Consider the following 9,069-nt stretch of genomic DNA (forward strand, 5'->3'; position numbering starts at 1 on the left):
TACAGAGACTGGCCATCGAGATGGCTCAGTGAGTGGCACTGCCAAGCCTTGCCGAGCCTGATGACCTGAGATCAGTCATCAGGAGCCACATGATGAAAACGGACAGCAGACTCCACAAGCACACTTACACAAGTAAATAAATTCAATTTTTTTTTTTAAAGGAGAGAGAAATTGCCAGGCATTGATGGCACACACCTTTGATCCTAGCACTTGGGAGGCAGAAGCAGACACATCTCTGTGAGTTTGAGGCCAGCCTGGTCTACAGAGTGAGTTCCGGGACAGTCAAGGGTACTCACAGAGAAACCCTGTCTTGAGAAAAGAGAGAAGAGAGAAAGAAATCATTTAAAAACATATCAAATGTAATAACACAAACTTATTATTATTATTATTATTATTATTATTATTATTATTATCATTATCATTATCATTATCATTATTGTTACTATTATTGAGACAGAGTTTCATGATATAGGCCTAGGTGGCCTGAAACTCATTATATAGATTAGGCTGGCCTCGAACATGTAACACTCCTCCTGCCTCTGTGTCCCTACTCTGAGTAATGGAATTACTTGCATGCATTACCATGCCTAGACCTAATCAGTACATACAATAATGGGCTTTCGTATGACAACTTCATATGTGTATATTATTTTACTCTCTTCACCCCTCCTTTGCTTCCCCCTCTACCTGGTTCCATTTTGTTATAATTTGAACGTGAAATGTCTCCCATTGGTCACCTACTTGAACAACTGGTCCACAGCTGGTAGCAGTGTTTTGGAAAGTTATGGAAGCTTTAGGAGGTGGGGCCTTGCTGAAGAGAGTGAATAAAAGTGGAGAAGGGCACATGACCAGCTACCTCATATTCCAGCCATCATTCTTTCTCAACCATTCTTTTTCCCTCCTCCTCTTCTTCTTCCTCCTCCTCCTTCCTCTTGGTTTTTTTGAGACAGGGTCTCAAAACTTGTAGCTCTGGCTGTCCTTGAACTCACTATGCACACCAGGGGTCCTTGAACTCACAGAGATCCACTTGTCTCTGCCTCCTGAGTGATGGTATCAAAGGCGTGTATGCTACCACCTCCCAGACACTGTATCCCTTATGAAACTCTAAGGCAAAACAGAACCTTTCCCCTTAAAGCTGCTTCTTGCTAAACATTTGGAGAGTGGGTTTTAAAACTGTTACAACATATACCTCAGGCTGGCCCTCAGCTCACCATGTGTTAGCCTGGTCTCAAACTCACGATCCTCCCACATCTCCTGCCACGCGCAGCGATTTCAGGTGTGAACCACCAAACACAGCAGAACTGTCTTAGTTACAGGAATCACCCTCATCTTCCTTGCTTAGTGCTGATTGCTGTTTATACTCTGATTCTGTGGAATCTCTTGTTATGTAATCAAACGGGGGTGGGGGAGTTAGCTCACATCATTCTGGGTATCGTACCACACACGGATCCTTCTTTAATCACACAGGTCCTGGTCCACTTCCCATGTGAGGAATGTGATGATGTAACTTGTAATTGTGCCTGGAACCCTGGGAACAACCTGGGAGATTAGGAAATACCGAGGCCTGGCCAAGTCTGTCCTTGGTAGTGCTGCCTGGAGCCTTGTCCTGGCTCAGCAGGGAAGAGATTTCATAGGTCAGCACCATCTGTCTTCCACATGGACCCCATTTAGCCCAACCTTGCTTAACACGTTAGAAATGAAAGCCCCCGGAGTTTACAAATGCTACATCAGTTGTCACTGGCAGAGAGAGGATTGTACACCCAATGAAACATTGGCTATATACGTATATATTTTATAAGGAGGAAAGGTTAATTTTTGGCTCACAGTAGACAGTACAGGACTACCACTTGACAGCCTGTTTGTATGATCAGGAGGTGAGGTAACACTAAGGCCAGTGTATGAAACATGTAACTTGGGGCTGGAGAGACGGCTCAGCAGGAACAAGCACTTGCTGCCCTTGAAAAGTAGCAGGGTTCAATTCCCAACACCCACACGGTGTCTCACAATCACTGTAGCCTTCTTTCTTTGTTTCCTTACATGATGTTTCCCCCTCAAATTAACACCTAATAAAGAAACTATCTGCAAAGAGTTCTGAATCTTAATCCCTGAATAGTGACCATCGCTGAATGTATTATGGACTGGACGGATTACCTACTTCTGGAGTCTGAGCCTAGATAAATCTTAAGAGTCTTTCCCAAAACAGCTCTTGAAGACTAGGGAGATGGTACGGAGGATGATGTGTCTGCTGCCCCACCTAACAACCTGAGTTCAGTTCCCCAGGGCTCCACATGGTAGAAGGAGAGAATCTAATTCCACAAGTTGTCCTCTGAAAGCACACAAGCTATGGTATGTACACAGACACACCTAAATAATGTTATGGGGGCTGGGAACCCAGCTCTTAAAGTAACGAGAGAGAGAGAGAGAGAGAGAGAGAGAGAGAGAGAGAGAGAGAGGTTAAAATTCATTTGTCACCCTGTTCTGAGCTGTTATTTTTGTATCAGCTCATTAAATCTCAGAGTTTAGGTTGCAGGAACAGACAAGGAGAGACATGCCCAAAGACAAGCACACAAAGAAAATAAAAAGATCTATTTTATCCACGGACTTGAGCAAAGCTGATCTAAACTGCGTATCCTTAACTATCCCAAGGGCACTCTAGATAGAAAAAAATCCTGAGACTTTTTTTTAATGAAGAGAAACACAGTATTAGGTAGGTTGTCCAAGAGGAGGAAGGTCTCCCCCTGATAGCAAGTAAGCAATCAACTTTGCACCTACACGGAGAGGCCAGAAAGAGTTGGGACAGGTAGGCCTTGCCATCTCCCTATCAGCACGCATATCTATGCTATAAAGTAAGTTACTATAGAAACCCAGGAGAAGGGTCAGAGAGCCAAACCTGTGCAGGTCCCTCATGTCCAGCGAGAGCAGAAAGATATGAAAGACGTAGAGTTTGGCGAGGAGAAGAGAATTAGTGGGGTTTAAAGACAAGGTGGGTGTAGAGAACGGAGCTATAATTGTAAAGAAAATTAGGGACGGTGCTCAGAGCGCGAGACCACACCCACTGAGGACTCCAACTTGTGAAAATGGGATTTTCATGTGAAAGGAGACAGCCTGTCTCGGGAACGCTGCCTGATCCAAACCTGCCACCCACACAAGTGTTTGTCCAGGTTCAGCCAGCAAGGAGCACAGGGGCCCCTACAGATTTGGCAGAAGGGCACGATATTACATATTGGGCTGGCCGGAGAACCTAGTAATGGCATTCAGGTGGTGCTGGCTTTGCAGCTGTGCAAAATGCAACTGTTGTAGGGTCATAGAGCTTGCACCAAGATTCTAGAAACTCCATGAGGCCAGGGGATACATGGTAGGCTCACGTTGCCTAAGCGGCCACGGCATAGAACCGTGAGACTCAAGTGTGAGTTGAAATGGAAAATGAATATATTGGATATGGCAGCCCCTAGGGACATCTATTGACAAAAACTGTAGGTACAGACTAAAGGTGGTCTGAGAGAGAAGCCATGTGTGTTACAGGCAGCAGAGCTGGAAGGCTGGCTCACACATGAGGCTATCACCAGCTCCAGATGCCAGACATGAAGCTACATGGTTTGCTATCTGCCATCCTAGGATTTGGTCTTGTTCCCATACAGTTTTTCTTTGGTATCCTCACTCATATACCAAACGTTCAAAAATGAATATTTCCTCTTCCTGGGACTCATAGTTAAGAGAGTATCCTGAATCTCAGAAGAGACTCCAGACTTTGGGGCTTCTGAGCAATGTTAGAGCAGTTAAGATTTGACAGTCCCGTAAAGATGAACTAAATGCATCTTGTGTTATAACATATCTATGAGCCTTTGACAACCAGGGGTGGAACATTATGATTTAAAAGTGATGTTCGGGCGTGTCAATTGGCAGTGGGGAGATTTGTGGTGATTAATCTTCATTGTCAACGTGACTAGATTTAGAAACACTTAAGAAACACATGTTTAGACGGGTTCATGAGGATGCTTCCTGAGCAGCTGAACTGAGGAAGGAAAACTTACCCGTGGGGTAGAATCCAGACTGAATTATAAGGAAAAGGGAAAGAAAGCAAACTCAGCCCCCATCTCTCTGAGCTTCTGAATTTCTAGTATAACATGAACAGCTTCTTCACACTCCGGCTTTGACCGCTAGAGTCACCAAGCTCACTCCATGCTGATAAACTGTAACTCCAATCTTTGAGCCCAGATGAACCCTCCTCCTCCTGAAATTTCCTTTGTCAGGCATTTTGTCACAGAAATGAGATAAGCAACCAAGTCACCACCTATAGGCAGGGAAAATTTAGAGTCTCTACAACTCGCCTTGAGGAAAGAGTTATAAGCCAGGAGTTAATTATAACAAACTATATTATATATTACAATTCATATCTTCATATGAGATCTTGATCAAAATCTTCATTAGATCTTATTGTTGTTTCTGGGGTAATAACATGTATTTAGATTATGTTTTAGTCATGCCAGAAATGCAACAGTGAATAAATGATTTCATCCCAGGAAGAAATTCATTCATTCATTGATTCTTTTCACCTTCCTTTTTTCTTTTTCTTTTTTCTTTTTCTTTTTTCTTTTTTGGGTAGAGTCACATGTAGCCTAGGATGGTCACATATTCACTGAGGATGACCTTGAACTCCTGAAGCTCCTGCAACTTTCTCCTATGAGCTGGGATTTCAGGTCATTTCAGATATGTGTTACCATTCCTGAATAAATAAATTTCATTCAGAAGATAACTGAATGACTCTATAGAAAATGGGTCAATATGGGGGTTGGTTACACAACATGGCATTTCTACCTGTTCCTAGGAGATTGAAATATTCCATCCTGTAGTGAAGCTCCTTAAGCAGGAAGGCAGACAACACAAAAGAACTTCAGGAAGTCCCTGAAGCTGACCAGATTCACTAGACCCCATCCACCAGAGTAAGCAGTAAAAGCTCTCAGAAGACCAGAGCCAAGCTGCAAAGAAGACTCTGAGGCCAAACCAGCTACCTGGAAGAAGCAAAAACCAGCCAAGCTGGTTTAAAACAACTAAGTTACTTGGAAGGGACACCCTCCAACCTGTTGACTTCCCTGCAGGCTATGCATTGTGCTCCAGGTTTCCAGGTTTGTGAGTTGTCACTTGTTGGGTTTCGGACCCAGGACAAGTGGCTGAGGTCTGAGTGCATATTTAACATACCAAAGTGGACCTGGCCTCCAGGTTCTCTCTCAGTCCCTACCTGTTACAGGGCTTGGCCAGCATACCCTACCCTCAATGCTGAATTATCCAGCCCGGGGATAGGCTTCCTCTCCTTGTAAAATGAATTATTTTAAATATAAATATAGGTAGTAAAATTATACAACAGTTGTATTCTTTATCCTAACTTGTCCCCCCCCCCAAATGATACAGAGTGACCAAGATTTATTTCTAAGCTTTATATCAGTGCAGTCAAATGATCTATCTTAACCCCTAATTTAATCTGGCTACCTGTCAGACAAAATCCCAATAATACTTTCAATTTGGGCTTTCCATATTTCTGCTGAACTCTCAAGAATTCTTTCCTTCTTACTCTTGTGACTGAACTACTTCTTTTTTCTCCCCTCCTTCACTTGGCTGGTGGAAGTCCTGCCCTATTCTCTCTTCTGCCCAGCCACTGGGTAATTAACATTTATTGATGAGACAGACAATAAATGTTAAGAATTGTTTACACAGACTTGAGACAGGAGATTCTTGACATAAGCACCACAATGCTGTGTCCAGATTATAACAAGATCTGAGGGCAGAGAGATCAGCATTTGAATAACACAAGGATAACCTTTACACAGTGCACAAAAATATGCCTACACCTCCCCCAGAAGCACTTCCCTGTATACTGCATCTCTGCATCTCTCTCTCTCTCTCTCTCTCTCTCTCTCTCTCTCTCTCTCTCTCTCCAATCTGTCTACATTTTCTCTCTCCCTGCATATGCACACTCTTCACTCTTTCTCTTCCCCCTCTCAACCCTCCCCATGGTGACTTCCCTGGCCTTGTTTCTTGGGAACAGTGAACCCACCTGAGAGCAGCTTCCCAATAAACCTGCCTTTCTGTACTTTGATTTGGTTTGAATTGGCTCATTTCACCAGAGAAGAATAACTTATCTTCATCCATGCTGGGATGAGTGGGCCTTGGCAATGCAGCTGACTTTGAGTCATTTGTGCTCATTTAATCTTTCACCCATATTCCTGTAACCTCAACAAAACCCACTGGTTCACAAAGCCGGACTTTGGTGGTATTTATGCTTTAATTTGTCATATGTTCCCTATCAGGGGTGATTAGATGTGTGTGTGTGTGTGTGTGTGTGTTGCATCTCCCCAGGAAAAGTGTTGTCACATAACACTACCATCATCAGATGGACCTAGTTTAGGTAAGACTGACCTTGAGCACATTATTAAGGTGCTTTAGTTTGTGTGTCTTTTTAATCCCCTAATTCTACTGCATCACCCCTTTTTGTTGACCTCTCCCTAAGGCCTTACTTATAAGGCCATTCTTAATAAGTGGAAGACTGAAGGAGAGGAAATAAAAGGATTAAGAAAGGGAGAAGGAAGAGGAAGAGGAGGAGGAAATACAAGGGAGGAGGAGGAGAAGACAGGGATGCTTCTTTGGTGGTTTGGATACAATATGTCAGCTCCAATGACTTCAGTGCTGCACTTCCCAAGGGGAAGAGACATAGGGGAATGAGGGAAATGACTGTGGTCTCACAGGACCTCAAACAAGGTATCCAGTTGCTCATTTTGGTCTCAAAGGTTTCCAGAGACTTAAAGAATCTATCTTTAGAATAGGTGGTGGCTGGTGATTTGGCCACAAAAGAGTATGAAAAACCAGAGTGACCTAAAATAGACTAAAACAATGGAAAGATCAGAAGGGACATTGTGAAAAAAAAAAAAAAAAACCAAAATGGAACTATAGCCAATGACTCCAGATACGCAAAAAGGAGAATAAAATTTAGAAAAGCAGTCTTGGAAATTAAAAAAAAAAACTATAACAATAAGAGGTTAGTGATTTGTCTCAGCAGGTAAAGATTCTTGCTGCCAAGCCTGGCTACTGTGTTCAACCCTCCAGACTCACTTGGTGGAAAGGAAGACCTGGTTCCTGCAAGTTATCTGCAGATCTCTCTCTCTCTCTCTCTCTCTCTCTCTCTCTCTCTCTCTCTCTCCTCTCTCTCTCTCTCATACATACACACACACACACACATACACGTAAATACAGAAATAAAGCACTAACAGCACTTAGTTACTCAATAGAAATATCAAATACTGATGTTGGTTGAAACCTCCCAGGATGGAGAACAGTGGTAGAAAAAAGAACGGGGAATCATTCTGGGACGCTCAAAATCCAGCCAACAGATAGCACGTAATGGGGGCAGAATGGAAGGAGGAAGTATCTGTGAAATAATGAACAGTGTTTCCCGGGACTACAGCACATGCGCTTCCTACAGGGAGCACAGAACCTACTGTGCTAATTAGGTGGCTGGGGAGCTGGCTTGGCCAGTAAAGTGCTTGCTGCACAAGAATGAGGCCCCAGCCTCAGCCCCTGCATGAAATGTTTAGTGTGGGTGCATATTATCACCCTAGTGCTTGGAAGGAGAGGACAGGTAGATCCCAGCACTGGCCATCTGGCCGAAACTAATTGGTGACTGCCAGTGTTCTGGGTTAAGAGAGACAACTGGAGAAAGAGAGACGCTGCAGGGTGAATTTAGGCTTCTTAGCATCACGTGCATAAACACACACACACACACACACACACACACACACACACACACTCCTCAATATGTAACAAAGAAGATGGTAATGATGGTAATAACACGGCAACACCGAAGAACATCATCCTGGGTTTTCATAAAACTGAAGAGGAAGGGTTAATTTTGGAAAGCAGTCCTCAAAGACATTCCTTTCCATGGGCTGAGATGAGCATAGACAAATGCTCTGCAAATGTTACCTTTCAACTAAAGCCGCGATATTTTTCTACTGCCCTTTCCCCTTTAAATTCTACTCCCCATAAAATAATCAAACCTTTCCCCTCCCCCTCCCTTCCTCCATGTTTGGCATTAAAAAATTACCAGATTCAGGAAATTCATTAAGAGCACAGAATCCTCAAAGGATGGGTCTGGAGGCTTGAGTAATGCAGAGAATAAATCATAGCCTCGTCACACTCCGAGGTTCATAACTCAATTGGAATATAAAGGTGTCTCTCATTTGAAAGGCTATTATTCTTCATACTCCAGTGAAAACACTACGGGATGTTGCTATCCAGTCTTTCTTTCCTCTTCAGACAAATCGCATTCCCCTGACCTGAACAGATGGGGCTCCCATGATAAACAGCCTAGTGTTCCAAGGAACCAGGGATGACACTGACACTCGGGGCCCAGTGTTCATCAGCTGTGCTGCCCTCCCACCTCGGACTTGACTGGAGCAGTGTTTAAGACCTTGGTGATCAACTGGCATGGGTTACTTGCAGCCGTCAGGCCCTCCAGTGTTTCTTTGTAACAATGAGGAGCTAGGCAATTGCCACTGAGGAAGGATTCTGGAGAAAGTGAGAGAAAGAAGAATACAGCCCCTCCTTCCTGGTGTCTTCTGCATTAACAGCTCAACAACAATGGTGGCTGTTCATCAGGATTCCCTCAGGATCAGGTTGATGTTCCCTGTGCTAAAACAACTATTATAAAGAGTACACACACACACACACACACACACACACACACTCATTCCTCGTTCAGATCCCACTTTCCCCAGCATCAGCAGAAAGAGTGGTAGCCATCACTGATGGAGAAATTCTTTCTCTGAAGGAATGCCAGGTAGTCTTTGCTGTGTGGATGAGTTCAGTGCTGAGAACTCAGTCTGGGATGCATTTGCATCCTAGCTCCCTCTGTGATGCTCTTGCAGAAAGAACTGTCAAATCCAACTAGTAAGCCACAGTAAACAGCTCGCTGTGTTCCAGTAAGACTGAAGACTCTCCGTAGGTATTGAGGACAGGTTCAAAACCAAGCCCACCTGTGTGTGCCTGGCCTCAAACATCTGTAGACAGGACTCCCCCCGC

Source organism: Arvicanthis niloticus, chromosome 8, assembly GCF_011762505.2.
Source record: "Arvicanthis niloticus isolate mArvNil1 chromosome 8, mArvNil1.pat.X, whole genome shotgun sequence".
In the NCBI taxonomy this organism is placed as follows: Eukaryota; Metazoa; Chordata; class Mammalia; order Rodentia; family Muridae; genus Arvicanthis; species Arvicanthis niloticus.